This window comes from Arachis ipaensis, chromosome B1 (assembly GCF_059453495.1).
Source record: "Arachis ipaensis isolate K30076 ecotype BB chromosome B1, ASM5945349v1, whole genome shotgun sequence".
Lineage (NCBI taxonomy): Eukaryota > Viridiplantae > Streptophyta > Magnoliopsida > Fabales > Fabaceae > Arachis > Arachis ipaensis.
The window spans coordinates 111,203,482-111,217,935 of NC_142436.1; the positions used below are offsets into that span (position 1 = coordinate 111,203,482).

At 37.1% G+C, this 14,454-nt stretch overlaps 1 non-coding gene across 1 annotated transcript; it reads right to left on the reverse strand.

Annotated features, from left to right (window-relative positions):
* Positions 1–10,883: 10,883 nt before the first annotated feature.
* On the reverse strand, positions 10,884–10,991 carry LOC148577924 (small nucleolar RNA R71). The gene has a single exon (XR_015902889.1). It is a non-coding gene; the product is annotated as a small nucleolar RNA R71 (small nucleolar RNA).
* Positions 10,992–14,454: the final 3,463 nt, after the last annotated feature.

The following is a 14,454-nucleotide window of genomic DNA, read 5'->3' on the forward strand; positions in this document are numbered from 1 at the left end:
TTTGGCATCTCACTATCCTTTGAAGCTCAGAACTATTGATGTCCTTCAGAACTAGAACTCTGATGGTATTATTGATTCTCTTCTTTAGGCTCTTGTTGATTCTTGAACACAACTTTTCTTTTCTTTGGTGCTTTGCACCTTTGAACCTAACCGTGACTCTAAGTGTTTTGTCTTCAAGCTTAACTTATACACAAACACCACAAGAACTTAACTGGGGGAACCTTTTGGGTTCGAATTTTTTTCTTTTTCTTTTCTTCTAGATAGTGGTGCTCAGAGCCTTAAGCATACTCTGTAATAGCATTGGTCACGACTTTAAGTGCTTAGTCTCAAGGGTTACTTGACAGTTTCACACCACAAGCATATGGTTAGAGAAAACCACTATTTTGAGCTTTGGATCACTTTTGACTCTCCTAATCATTGATGCTCAAAGCCTTAGACCTTTTTCTTTTGATTTTTTTCTTTTCAATTCTTTTTGCTATTTTTTTTGCTTCAAGAATTAATCTTTCTTCTTGTTTCAGAGAATCAATAATATTTTTCTAAATTCCTGTTCCTCAAGAACCAATATATTCAACTCTAATATCAAATATGCAAAAATAATACATACATTCAGAAATAGAGATAAGGCCACCACATCAAAGTAATCAGAATAACTCATAATATAACTCAAGATCTTATGCATTTTACTACTTCTTTTTCAATACATTTTTTTTGAAGCTTGATGCGTAATACATAAGACATCTTGAAAAATTTTCAAACTACTAAACTAGAAAGCGAAGATATAATAAGAGTGATCATGCAAACTAGATTAGAAAACAGGTAATACAATAAAATACTAGAAAAACAGAGATAAGATAAAGATAGGGAGAGCAAAACTAGACAACCTCAGTGATGGTGGCTGCTGCGCTCTCCGGGGAATCCTCTGGAGCATTTCAGCTCTTCAATGTCACTGATGAGCGGATATTTTATACGTTTTTTGGCATCATTTTCATATAGTTTTTAGTGTGTTTTGTTTAGTTTTTATTAAGTTTTTATAGGTTTTAGTGTTAAAATCACATTTTTTGATTCTACTATGAGTTTCTGTGTTTTTGTGTAATTTCAGGTAATTTCTGGCCGAAATTGAGGAGCTGGAGCAAAAGTCTGATTCAGAGACAGAGAAAGCACTGCAGATGCTGTCTGGATCTGACCTCCTTGCATTCGGAGGAGCTTTCCTGGAGCTACAAATATCCAAATGGAGCGTTCTCAATGGCTATGGAAAGCTGACTTCCAGAGCTTTCCAGTAATGTATAATAGTCCATACTTTGCTTCGGATTAGAAGGCCCAAAACTGGCGTCCACTCTATTTCCCAAAGAGCAGAGCCCAACGTCCAAACTCCCAATGATGACCCCCTAGCCAATGTTCAACGCCCTAGGAGCCTCATAGAACGTGGATCTCATCAAAGCTCAGCCCAAACACTCACCAAGTTGGCCTCAGAAGTGGATTTTAGCACTAGAAAGACTGTTTTACCCTTACTAGTCATTTGTTTAGTATTTAAGGGATTAGATTTATGTAACTTCAACCCTCTTTTACCACTTTACACGTTTTACATTGTATTTTCTTTCAGTATGAGTTTCTAAACCTCCTAGGTTGAGGGGAGGAGCCTTGCTGAGTCCTATGAATTAATAAAAATATTATTATTTCTTCTTCGATCCGTGTTTGATTTATTTCTAAGATGTATACTCGCTCTTCAATATGCTGAATAGGATGATCAGACAATCAGCTCTGTTCATCATACTAAGACAAACGTGCCTGACAAACACCCGCATCTACTTGGGTTCATGTGAATACATGACTGGAAAGCACAGACCAACAGCTATGTTTATACATCTCTCAAACAGTTAATCCATAACTTTGTTGGGGACTTCTTGAGACACCAGTTCAGCCAATTTCCGGGGAGATTAGGGTCTCCGTGGTATAGGCTAGAATCCAAAGAAGCAGCATTCTCTGATTCGGAAGATTCGACCTTGTCTGTGGCGTTTTGAGTAGGATCGCTAGGAGAATGAACTGCTAGAGCTTCACCCTTCGTCAAATTGGATGACCATGGCCAATGGCGTTCAATCTGTAGCAAAGAAGATCAATGACCACCCATGACGTTGATCACATACAACCTGCCATAGAAGAGATCATTCACAAGCAAAGAAGACAGTAATACTAGAGTTAATTCAGAAAGGCAAAGCAACTCCAATCCTCAACTATATCTTTAATGTATTAGCACCCTATTATAATAATCCTAAACTCCATAATCCAATAACCTTTTGATCTGCATGACTAAGACCTGTAAGATAACCATAGCTTTCTTCAAGCCAACAATCCTCGTGAGATCGACCCTGACTCGCTCAGGTATTACTTGGACGACCCAGTGCACTTGCTGGTACAGCTGTACGAAAGTGTGGGGATTCGTACACCAAGTTTTTGGAGCCGTTGCCGGGGATTGTTCAAGTTTGGACAAACTGACAGATTGTCTTGCTCCCTAGATCAGGTAATTTTTATTTTTTTGAGTCTGTTATTTTTATTTTCTTCCTCTTCTTTTTTTTTGAAAATTATTAAAAAAATTTTCAAAAATATTTTTCTTTCCTTTGTTTGATCTTTGATTTTGTTTGAGTCTTTTAATTTTTATTTTCTTCTTCTTATTTTATTCGAAAAAATTGAAAACCTTTTCAAAAAAATATTTTTCTTTTCTTTGTTTAATTTTCGTTCTTGGTTTGAGTCTTGCATGTTCATATTTTTCAATTACAAAAAAATTTTAAAACTTCTTCAAAAACCTTTTTCATACAGTTTATTTTCAAGTATCCTTAGCTTTCTGTTTGAGTCTTTTGTGTTTGTTCTTGGTTAAATTTTCATGTTCTTTGAGTCCTTCTTTCTCAAAATTTTCAAAAATAGTTTCTTTGTTTGAGTCTTTGTATGTGTTCTTGTTGAGTCAATTTTCGAAAATCTTGAGTCCTTTTTCTAAAAATTTTTAAATTTGGTGTCTTTTTGTTTGAGTCTTATTTGAATTCTTTAAGTTTAGTGTATTCTTATTTATTTTTTTTATTTTTGAAAATTTCTTTTTGGTTTTCTAAAAATTTTAAGTTTGGTGTTCTTCATATGTTCTTGTGTTCTTTAAATTTTTTGAGTCATGTTCTTTGTGTTCTTGTTAGTCTTCAAAGTGTTCTTGAGTTTTATTTGTGTTCTTAAAATTTTTAAGTTTGGTGTCCCTTTGTGTTTTCCTCCAAAATTTTCGAAAATTAGTGGCGCTAAATCTAAAAATTTTAAATCTTGTGTCTTTTAATTGTTTTTCTCTTTCATCATTAAATTCAAAAAATAAAAAAATATATTTTCTATCTTATCTTTTAAGTAATTTTCGAAAATTTTAAATAAAAATTCAGATTTCAATTCAAAATTTTTATCTTATCTTATCTTAGTTTTCAAAATTTCAAAAATCAAATATTTTCAAAATTAAAAATCTTATCTTTTTCAAAATCTTATCTTTTTCAAACTCAAAATCTTATCTTTTTAAAATCTTTTTCAAAATTTTTAAATTTCTTATCTTATCTTTTCTTATCTTTTTCTAATTTCAAATTTTAATTTCAAATCTTTTCTTATCTTATCTCTTATCTTATTTTAAATTCAAATCTTTTCTTAACCACTCCTCTTCTCTCTTTTCTTTTTTAAAACTTCCTAACTAACTCTCTTCTCTTCTTAATTTTCAAAAATTCCCTCCTAGTTCTCTATTCTCTTTTTCGAAAATACACTAACTAATTTTCAATTCTTTTTAAATTAATAACCTTAAATTTTCGAAAATAATTAATAAATAATAAAAAAACAAAAATATTTTAATTCTTATTTATTTTTTCTATTTATACTTCTTCTATTCACTTCTAGATTGGAACTCCTATCCCTTATTTTCAAAGTATTCTTCTTATCTCCCATCTTCCATCTTCACTTTTATTTCTCTCTTCTTTCTTCACATCTCACTAGAAGCTCTTTTGTCCAAGTGGTACAAAAAGCTTTCTTCTTTTCTTTCTTTTCCTTTCTTGTTTATGACCAGAAACAGGGATAAAGAACCCCTCTTGACTCCTGATCCTGAACCTGAGAAGACTCTAAGGAGGCATTTAAAAAAAGCTAAAGCACAACACTCCAGAAGAGACCTTTCAGAAAATTTTGAGTAAGAAAGAGAAGACATGGCCGAACCTCAGGATGATACCAGAAAGGTTCTTGGTGACTTCACCATACCTACCTCTGATTTTTATGGCAGAAGCATCTCTGTACATGCCATTGGAGCTAACAATTTTGAGCTTAAGCCTTAGTTAGTCTCTCTTTGGCAGCAGAACTACAAATTCCATGGACTTCCATTGGAAGATCCACATCAGTTCTTAGCTGAATTCTTACAGACCTGTGATACTGTAAAGACTAATAGAGTAGATCCTGAAGTTTACAAACTTATGCTCTTTCCCTTTGCTGTAAGAGACAAAGCTAAGATATGGTTGGATTCCCAACCTAGAGAGAGTCTTAACTCTTGGGAAAAGCTGGTTAATGCTTTTTTGGCTAAATTCTTTCCCCCTTAAAGGATGAGCAAAATTAGAGTGGAGGTTCAAACCTTCAGACAAAGAGAAAGTGAATCCCTCTATGAAGCTTGAGAAAGATACAAGCAATTGATAAGGAGATGTTCGCCTGACATGCTCTCAGAGTGGCCTATCATAGGTCTGTTCTATGATAATTTGTCTAAGATGTCTAAAATTTCATTAGACAGCTTTGCAGGTGGATCACTCCACTTGAAGAAAACACCTGCAGAAGCAAGAGAACTCATCAAGATTGTTGCAAATAATCAATTCATGTATACTTCTGAAAGGAATCCTATAAACCATGGGACCTCTCAGAAGAAAGGAGTTCATGAAGTTGATACTCTGAATGCCATATTGGCTAAGAACAGGATCTTGACCCAACAGGCCAACATGATCTCCTAGCATTTGACTGGAATAGAAACTGTAGTTGGCAATGCTCAGGAAGCTTCTCCTGAAGTAGAAGCTTATGATCCTGATCAACCCACCATGGAGGAGGTGAATTACATGGGAGAACCCTATGAAAACACCTACAACCCTACATGGGAGAACCCTATGCAAACATCTCATTAGAGATGGTAGACAAGATAATGAAGAAGCCATATGGCTTAGTAGAGGATGTCTTGGTGAAAGTTGAAAACCACTACATCCATGCAACTTCATAGTCTTGGACATTGGAGAGGATGAGAATGACTCTGTCATCCTTGGAAGACCTTTCCTAGCCACTGCCAATGCTATCATTGATGTGGCTAAGGGAGAACTGAATTTACAACTAGGGGAGGATCACATCTTATTTAAGATGCCTCATCCCAATTCTCCCTCTAAAAGAGAGATAACTGTGCAACAACTAGTGTTCCAACCCTCTCTTTCTATGCAAAGCTTTACAAAGGTACTAAGAAGAAAGTACCTAAAGGCTGGAGGGACAAGAAAGTCCCAACTGAAGGCCTCTCACCTGGCATGAGAGTTGTCTTCACAGAGAATCCAGTCTTACCACATACAGTGAGTCGTGTCCTGTCTCTAGAGCATGTGGAGCTCATTCATGAGAAGACAGGAAGAAAGTTCACTGTAAGGGGCAAAAATCTGAGCCCATACTCACCTCTGTAAGGAGCTAACTGTCAAGCTAGTGACGTTAAAGGAGCGCTTGCTGGGAGGAAACCCAACCTTAATTAATTACTGTTTCCTTTTATCTCGTCTTTCTTGCATTTTCGAGTCATGATCATATGCAGCATTTAGAACAGAGGTAGAATTTTACAGCAGTGAAAACAGAACACTCTGGATGGAGTGTTAAAGTTGAATGCCAGCCAGGATATCCCTAGCCCCTCAGGACCAGTGGGTCCCACAGCATCTTTCACCACCCCACTTACTTTCACACTTCCCCATACACACCTCCCTATAAACCCTAGCCCAATCACATCTATATCACTTCTCAAAACCATCATAACTCCCACCTACCCCCACCTACTTCAAAATCAAATTTCCCACCCAAAACCCACCCTATGGCCGAACCCTACCCTTCCCCACTCCTATAAATACCCCACTTTATAACCCTTCATACACACACCTCTCATACACCACAAGACATCCCATGGCCGAGCCCTCTCTCTCCCTCTATCTCCTTCTATTTTCTTCTTCTTCTTCTACTCCATTCTTCTCTTCACAATATTTTTGCCCGAGGATGATCAAAGTTTTAAGTTTGGTGTTGAAAAAGCATAGATTTTTTTTCTTCTTTCCATTACCATTTATGGCACCCAAGGTTGGAGACTTCTCTAGAAAGAAGAAAATAAAGGCAGTAGCCACTCCTTCCGAATCTTGGGAGATGGAGAGATTCATCACCAAATCCCACCAAGACCACTTCTATAAAGTAGTGATAGAGAAGAAAGTGATCCTTGAGGTCCCTTTCAAGCTCAAGAAGAATGAGTATCCAGAAATCTGAAGAGAGATCTGGAGAAGAGGTTGGGAAGTCCTAACCAATCCCATTCTGGACGTTGGGATTCTAATGGTACAAGAGTTCTATGCTAATGCATAGGCTACTAAAAACCATGACACTAGTGATAACCTAAATCCAAGGAATTGGATCACCATGGTCCGAGAGAGAATCTTAGATTTCAGCCTGGAAAGTGTGAGGTTGGCGTTCAACTTGCCTCTAATGCAAGGAGATCCTCATCCTTCCACTAGGAGAATTGATGAGCGGATAATTTATACCCTTTTTAGCATTGTTTTTACATAGTTTTTAGTATGTTTTAGTTACTTTTTATTATATTTTTATTAGTTTTTATGCAAAAATCACATTTCTGGACTTTACTATGAGTTTGTGTATTTTTCTGTGATTTCAGGTATTTTCTGGCTGAAATTGAGGGATCTGAGCAAAAATCTGATTCAGAGGCTGAGAAAGGATTGCAGATGCTGTTGGATTCTGACCCTCCTGCACTCGAACTGGATTTTTTGGAGCTACAGAAGTCCAATTGGCACGCTCACAATTACATTGGAAAGTAGACATCTTGGGCTTTCCAGAAATATATAATAGTCCATACTTTGCACGAGATTTGATGGCCCAAACTGGCGTCTAAACGCCCACCAAAGACCCTTTTCTGGAGTAAAACGCCAGAACTGGCACCAGAACTGGAGTTAAACGCCCAAACTGGCACCCAAGCTGGCGTTTAACTCTAAGAAAGGCCTATGCACGTGAAAGCTTCAATTCTCAGCCCAAGCACACACCAAGTGGGCCCCGAAAGAGGATTTCTGCACTATCTGCACTTAGTCACTTATTTTCTGTAAACCCTAGTAACTAGTTTAGTATAAATAGCACTTTTTACTATTGTATTGATAGACTGAAATCTATCTCTGGACGTCTAGTCCTTAGACATTGGAGGCTGGCCATTCGGCCATGCTTAGACCTTTTTCTCTTATGTATTTTCTACGGTGGAGTTTCTACACCTCATAGATTAAGGTGCGGAGCTCTGCTGTTCTTCATGAATTAATGCAAGTACTATTGTTTCTCTTTTAATTCACGCTTACTTCTTCTCCAAGATATACTCTCGTACTTAATTCAGTTAATTCAGAATGAAGGGGTGACCCGTGACAATCACCCACTATCTTCATTACTCGCTTAGCCAAGATCCGCGTGCCTGACAACCACAAGCGGTCTACATGATGTTCAACGTAATCATTGGATGGCAGCCAGAGTATATTCTCTTGGGTCTCTAATCCATGATTTGCATCACCTCTCCTGACAACAGAGCATCCGAATCCGTGAGATTAGAACCTTCGTGGTATAGGCTAGAACCAATTGGCAGCATTCCTAAGATCCGAAAAGTCTAAACCTTGTCTGTGGTATTCTGAGTAGGATCTGGGACGGGATGAATGTGACGAGTTTCAAACTCGCGAATGTTGGGCGCAGTGATAATGTGCAAAAGGATAGAGAGATTCTATTCTGACGCTAGAGAGAACTGACAGATGATTAGCCGTGCGGTAGCTGTACCTGGTATTTTTCATCCGAGACGAGAAATTCGACAGTTGATTAGCTGTGCAGAAACCGTACCTGGTATTTTTCATCTGAGAGGATCATACAGCTTGCCATGGAAGGGAGCATGCATGATTGGATGAGGACAATAGGAAAGCAGAGGTTTAGAAGCAACAAAGCATCTCCAAACGCTTATCTGAAATTCCCACCAATGAATTATATAAGTATCTTTATCTTATTTTATGTTTTATTTATCTTTTAATTATCAAAACCTCATAACCATTTGAATCCGCCTGACTAAGATTTACAGGATGACCATAGCTTGCTTCAAGCCGACAATCTCCGTGGGATCGACCCTTACTCACGTAAGGTATTGCTTGGACGACCCAGTGCACTTGCTGGTTAGTTGTGCGGAGTTGTGAAAAATGTAATCACAATTTTGTGCACCAAGTTTTTGGCACTGTTGCCGGGGATTGTTCGAGTTTGGACAACTGACGGTTCATCTTGTTGCTTAGATTGGGTAATTTTATTTTATGTTTAAGCTTTTTATTTTTATTTTTGAAAAAATACAAAATAAAAAATGTGTTTTTGAAAAATTCATAAAAATTTTTAAGAATGAATTCTAGAGCTTCTTGAGATATGTTGAAGCCTGGCTGGCTATTAAGCCATGTCTAATCTTTTGGACTGAGGTTTCCACTTTCCATTGTAGAAAGGACATGTCTGTAATTGTTATGCTGAAGCTTTGCTGGCCATTTGGGCATGTCTAATTCTTTTGGACCGAAGCTTTAGACTAACATTGCATAAATCCTGGAATTCTTATTAAAAATTTTGAATTTCTTTATTTTCTTTTTCCAAATATTTTTCGAAAAATAAACAAAAGAAAATACAAAAAAATTAATAAAATAATAAAACCAAAAAATTTTGTGTTTCTTGTTTGAGTCTTGTGTCAAATTTTAAGTTTGGTGTCAATTGCATGCTTTTAATTTTCGAAAATTTATGCATTATGTTCTTCTTTGATCTTCAAGTTGTTCTTGATGATTTTCCTTGTTTGATCTTTAACTTTTCTTGTTTTGTGCTTTTTGTTGTTTTTTATATGCATTTTCGAATTATTAGTGTCTAAAGTTTAAAAAATTTTTAAGTTCGGTGTCTTGCATGTCTTTCTTTTCTTAAAAATTTCAAAAATATGTTCGTGATATTCATCTTGATCTTCAAAGTGTTCTTGGTATTTATCTTGACATTCAAAGTGTTCTTGCAATCATTATTTGTTTTGATCTTAAATTTTTTATGTTTTGTGTCATTTTGTTGTTTTTCTCTTTCTTCATTAATTCAAAAAAATAAAAAATAATATCTTTCCTTATTTTAATCATAAATTTCGAAATTTTGGGTTGACTTGGTAAAAAATTTTTAAAATTTAATTGTTCATTGTTAGTCAAGTCAAAATTTCAATTTAAAAATGTTATCTTTTCAAATCCTTTTCAAAAATCAAATCTTTTTCATTTTTCTTCCTAATATCTTCGAATTTCAAAAATTAATTTTTGAAAATCTTTTTCTTAATTTTATCTCACATTTTCGAAAACTTTGCTAACATTTAATATTTTGATTCAAAAATTTCAAGTTTGTTACTTTCCTGTTAAAAAAGGTTTAATCTTTAAATTCTAGAATCATATCTTTTAGTTTCTTGTTAGTCAAGTCATCAACATTAATTTTCAAAATCAAATATTTTTAAATTTCTTTTTCAAATCTTTTTCAAAATAAATTTCAATCATATCTTTTTCAAAACTTAATTTCAAAATCTTTTTCTAACTTCTTATCTTTTCAAAATTTATTTTCAAATCTTTTTCAATTAACCACTTGACTTGTTTGTTTTAATTTTAAAAAGTTTACTATTTCTTATCTTTTTCAAAACCACCTAACTACTTTTTCACTTCTCATTTTCGAAAACAACAACCACTTTTTCAAAATTCTTTTTAATTAACTAATTATTTTAAATTCTAATTTTATGTTATTTCTTTTAATAATTTCGAATTCTAACTAATAATTAAAATAAAAACAAAAATATTTTTCTTTTATTTTAATTAATATTCGAATACTCTCTCTCTCTTTCTTTCTCTCATCTCTTTCTATTTATTTTATTTATTCACTAACATCCCTCCACTCATAATTCGAACCCTATCTCCCTCTCTGTGTTCGAATTTCTTCTTCTACCTCATCCTTCTATTCTTCTATTCTTATACTCACATAAAGGAATCTCTATACTGTGACATAGAAGATTCCTCTTCTCCCTTTGTTCTCTTCTTTTTCATATGAGCAGGAACAAGGATAAGAACATTCTTGTTGAAGCTGATCCTGAACCTGAAAGGACTCTGAAGAGGAAGTTAAGAGAAGCTAATAAAGCACAACACTCCGGAGAGGACCTTACATAAATTTTTGAAAAAGAAGTAGACATGGAAGCTGAACCCAACAACAATAATGGAGATGCAATGAAGATGCTTGGTGACTTTACTGCACCAACTTCCGACTTCTATGGAAGAAGCATCTCAATTCCTGCAATTAGAGCAAACAACTTTGAGTTTAAGCCTCAATTAGTTTCTCTAATGCAGCAGAATTGCAAGTTTCATAGACTTCAATTGGAAGATCCTCATCAATTCTTAGCTGAATTTTTGCAAATCTGTGACACTGTTAAGACCAATGGGGTTAATCCTAAGGTCTACAGACTTATGCTTTTCCCTTTTGCTGTAAGAGACAAAGCTAGGATATGGTTGAAATCATAACCTAAAGAAAGCCTGAACTCTTGGGAAAAGTTAGTCAATGCTTTCTTGGCCAAATTTTTTCCACCTCAAAAGTTGAGCAAGCTTAGAGTGGAAGTCCCAACCTTCAGACAGAAGGAAGGTGAATTCCTCTATGAAGCTTGGGAAAGATACAAACAATTAATCAGAAGGTGTCCTTCTGACATGCTTTCAGAATGGAGCATCTTATGTATATTCTATGATGGTCTGTCTGAATTGTCCAAGATGTCATTGGACCACTCTGCTGGTGGATCTCTTCATCTGAAGAAAATGCCTGCAGAAGCCCAGGAACTCATTGAAATGGTTGCAAATAACCAGTTTATATATACTTCTGAAAGAAATCTTGTGCATAATGGGATGACTTAGAAGAAAAGAGTTCTTAAGATTGATACTCTGAATGCTATATTGGCTCAGAACAAAATATTGACTCAGCAAGTCTATATGATTTCTCAGAATCTGACTGGAATGCAAGCTGCATCCAGCAGTACTAAGAGGCCTCCCCTGAAGGAGAAGCTTATGACCTTGAGAATCCTGCAATGGAAGAAGTGAATTACATGGGAGAATCCTATGGAAACACTTACAATCCTTTATGGAGGAATTATCCTAATTTATCATGGAAGGATCAACAGAAGCCTCAACAAGGCTTTAATAAAAATAATGGTGGGAGAAATAGGTTTGGCAATAGCAAGCCTTTTCCATCATCTTCTGAGCAATAGACAGAGAATTCTAAGCAGAGCTTCTCTGACTTAGCAACCATAGTCTCTGATATATCTAAGACCACTCTCAGTTTCATGACTGAAACAAGGTCCTCCATCAGAAATTTGGAGGCACAAGTGGGTCAGCTGAGTAAAAGAGTTACTGAAATCCCTCCTAGTACTCTCCCAAGCAATACAGAAGAGAATCCAAAGAGAGAGTGCAAGGCCATCAATATAACCAAAATGGCCGAACCTATAGAGGAGGAAGAGGCAGTAATTTCCAGTGAGGAAGACCTCAATGGACGTCCACTAACCAATAAGGAGTTCCCTATTGAGGAACCAAAGGAATATGAGGCTCATACAGAGACCATAGAGATTCCACTGAACTTACTGTTGCCATTCATGAGCTCTGGTGAGTATTTCTCCTCTGAAGAGGATGAAGATATTGTTGAAGAGCAAGTTGCTCAGTATCTAGGAGCAATCATGAAGCTGAATGCCAAGTTATTTGGTAATGAGACTTGGGAGGACGAACCTCCATTGGTCATCAATGAACTGAATGCTTTGGTTCAACTGAAATTACCTCAGAAGAAACCGGATCCCAGAAAGTTCTTAATACCTTGTACCATAGGCACCATGACCTTTGAAAAGGCTCTGTGTGACCTGGGTTCAGGTATAAACCTCATGCCACTCTCTGTAATGGAGAAACTAGGGATCTTTGAGGTACAAGCTGCAAGAATCTCATTAGAGATGGCAGACAAATCAGTGAAACAGGCTTATGGACTTGTAGAGGATGTCTTAGTGAAGGTTGAAGGCCTGTACATCCCTACTGACTTCATAATCCTAGACACTGGGAAGGATGAAGATGAATCCATCATCCTTGGAAGACCCTTCCTAGCCACAGCAAGAGTTGTGATTGATGTGGACAGAGGAGAGTTAGTCCTTTAATTGAATGAGGACTACCTTGTGTTTAAAGCTCAAGGATCTTCCCCTGTAATCATGGAGAAGAAGCATGAAAAGCTTCTCTCAATACAGAGTCAAACAGAGCCCCCATACTCAACTTCTAAGTTTGGTGTTGGCAGGCCACTATCAAGCTCTGAGTCTCTGTGAAGCTCTCTAAGAGCTCACTGTCAAGCTATTGACATTAAAGAAGCGCTTATTGGGAGGAACCCAATGTTATTTAATTATATTTATTTATAGACATTTGTTTTCCATTGTCATGTTATGTTTCCTTTAGGTAGACGATCATGTGAAGTCATAAAAACAGCTGCAGAATTAAAGTGGAATAAAAAATAGCATACCCTGAAGGACAGGCTTACTGGTGTTTAAACGCTAGTAAGGATAGAAGAATGGGTGTTTAACGCCCAGTCTGGCAGCATTCTGGGTGTTAAACGCCAGAAATGGCAGCCAGACTGGCGTTAAATGCCAGAAAAAGGGTGTCTGGTGTCTGGCTGGCATTAAACGCCAGAATTAGCAGACAGACTGGCGTTTAACGCCAGAAAAGGGTGTCTGGTGGGTGTTAAACACCATAAAAGGGCATCAGCCTGGCGTATAACGCCAAAAAAGGTAGCAGAGTTGGCGTTAAACGCCAGAAATGGCACATAGAGGGCGTTTAAATGCCAGAATGGTGCAGGGAGCAGAATTCCTTGACACGTCAGGATCTGTGGACCCCATAGGATCCCCACCTACCCCAACTCACTCTCTCTCATCTTCACACCTCTCCATAACACTCTTCCCCAAATACCCTTGACCAATCACATCAATACCTCTTCCCAAACTCCATTCACCTATCAAATCCTACCCTCTTCCCCACTTACATCCATCCATCATAAAACCCCACCTACCTCACCATTCAAATTCAAAACATTTCCCTCCCTACCCAACCCCCTCTTACACAAATTCCCCCTCTCTCTTACCCTATAAATACCCCTCCTTACCACCTTCAATTTTACACATCATAAACACTTCAACCCCCCTTGGCCGAATTCACTACTCCCCTCTATCTCCTCCATTTCTTCTTCCTCTACTCCTTTCTTTCTTCTTTTGCTCGAAGACGAGCAAACCTTTTAAGTTTGGTGTGGGAAAAAGCTCTACTTTTTTGTTTTTCCATAACCATTAATGGCACCTAAGGCCGGAGAAACCTCTAAAAGGAGGAAAGGGAAGGCAATTGCTTCCACCCCCGAGTCATGGGAAATGGAGAGATTCATCTCAAAAGTCCATCAAGACCACTTCTATGAAGTTGTGGCCAAGAAAAAGGTGATCCCCGAGGTCCCCTTCATGCTCAAAAAGAGTGAATATCCGGAGATCCGACGTGAGGTTTGAAGAAGAGGTTGGGAAGCTCTCACCAACCCCATCCAACAAGTCGGAGTCTTAATGGTTCAAGAGTTCTATGCTAATGCATGGATCACTAAGAACCATGATCAAAGTGTGAACCCGAACCCAAATAATTGGCTCACAATGGTTCAGGGGAAATACTTGGATTTCAGTCCAGAAACTGTGAGGTTGGCATTCAACTTGCCAATAATGAGAGAAGATTCTCACCCTTTCACTAGAAGAGTCAACTTTGATCAAAGGTTGGACCAAGTCCTCACAGACATTTGTGTGGAAGGAGCACAATGGAAGAGAGATTCAAAAGGTAAGCCGGTTCAATTGAGAAGGCCTAACCTCAAACCCGTGGTTAGGGGATGGTTGGAGTTTATCCAACGCTCTATCATTCCTACTAGCAACCGGTCTGAAGTTACAATAGACCGGGCTATCATGATCCATAGTATCATGAATGGAGAGGAAGTAGAAGTTCATGAGATCATACCTCTAGAACTATACAAGGTGGTAGACAAGCCCTCCACTTTGGCAAGGTTAGCCTTCCCTCATCTCATCTGTAACCTATTGATGATTGGATTTTTGTGTGGTTTAGAATTTCACAATTGAGTTCTCGTTGCAAT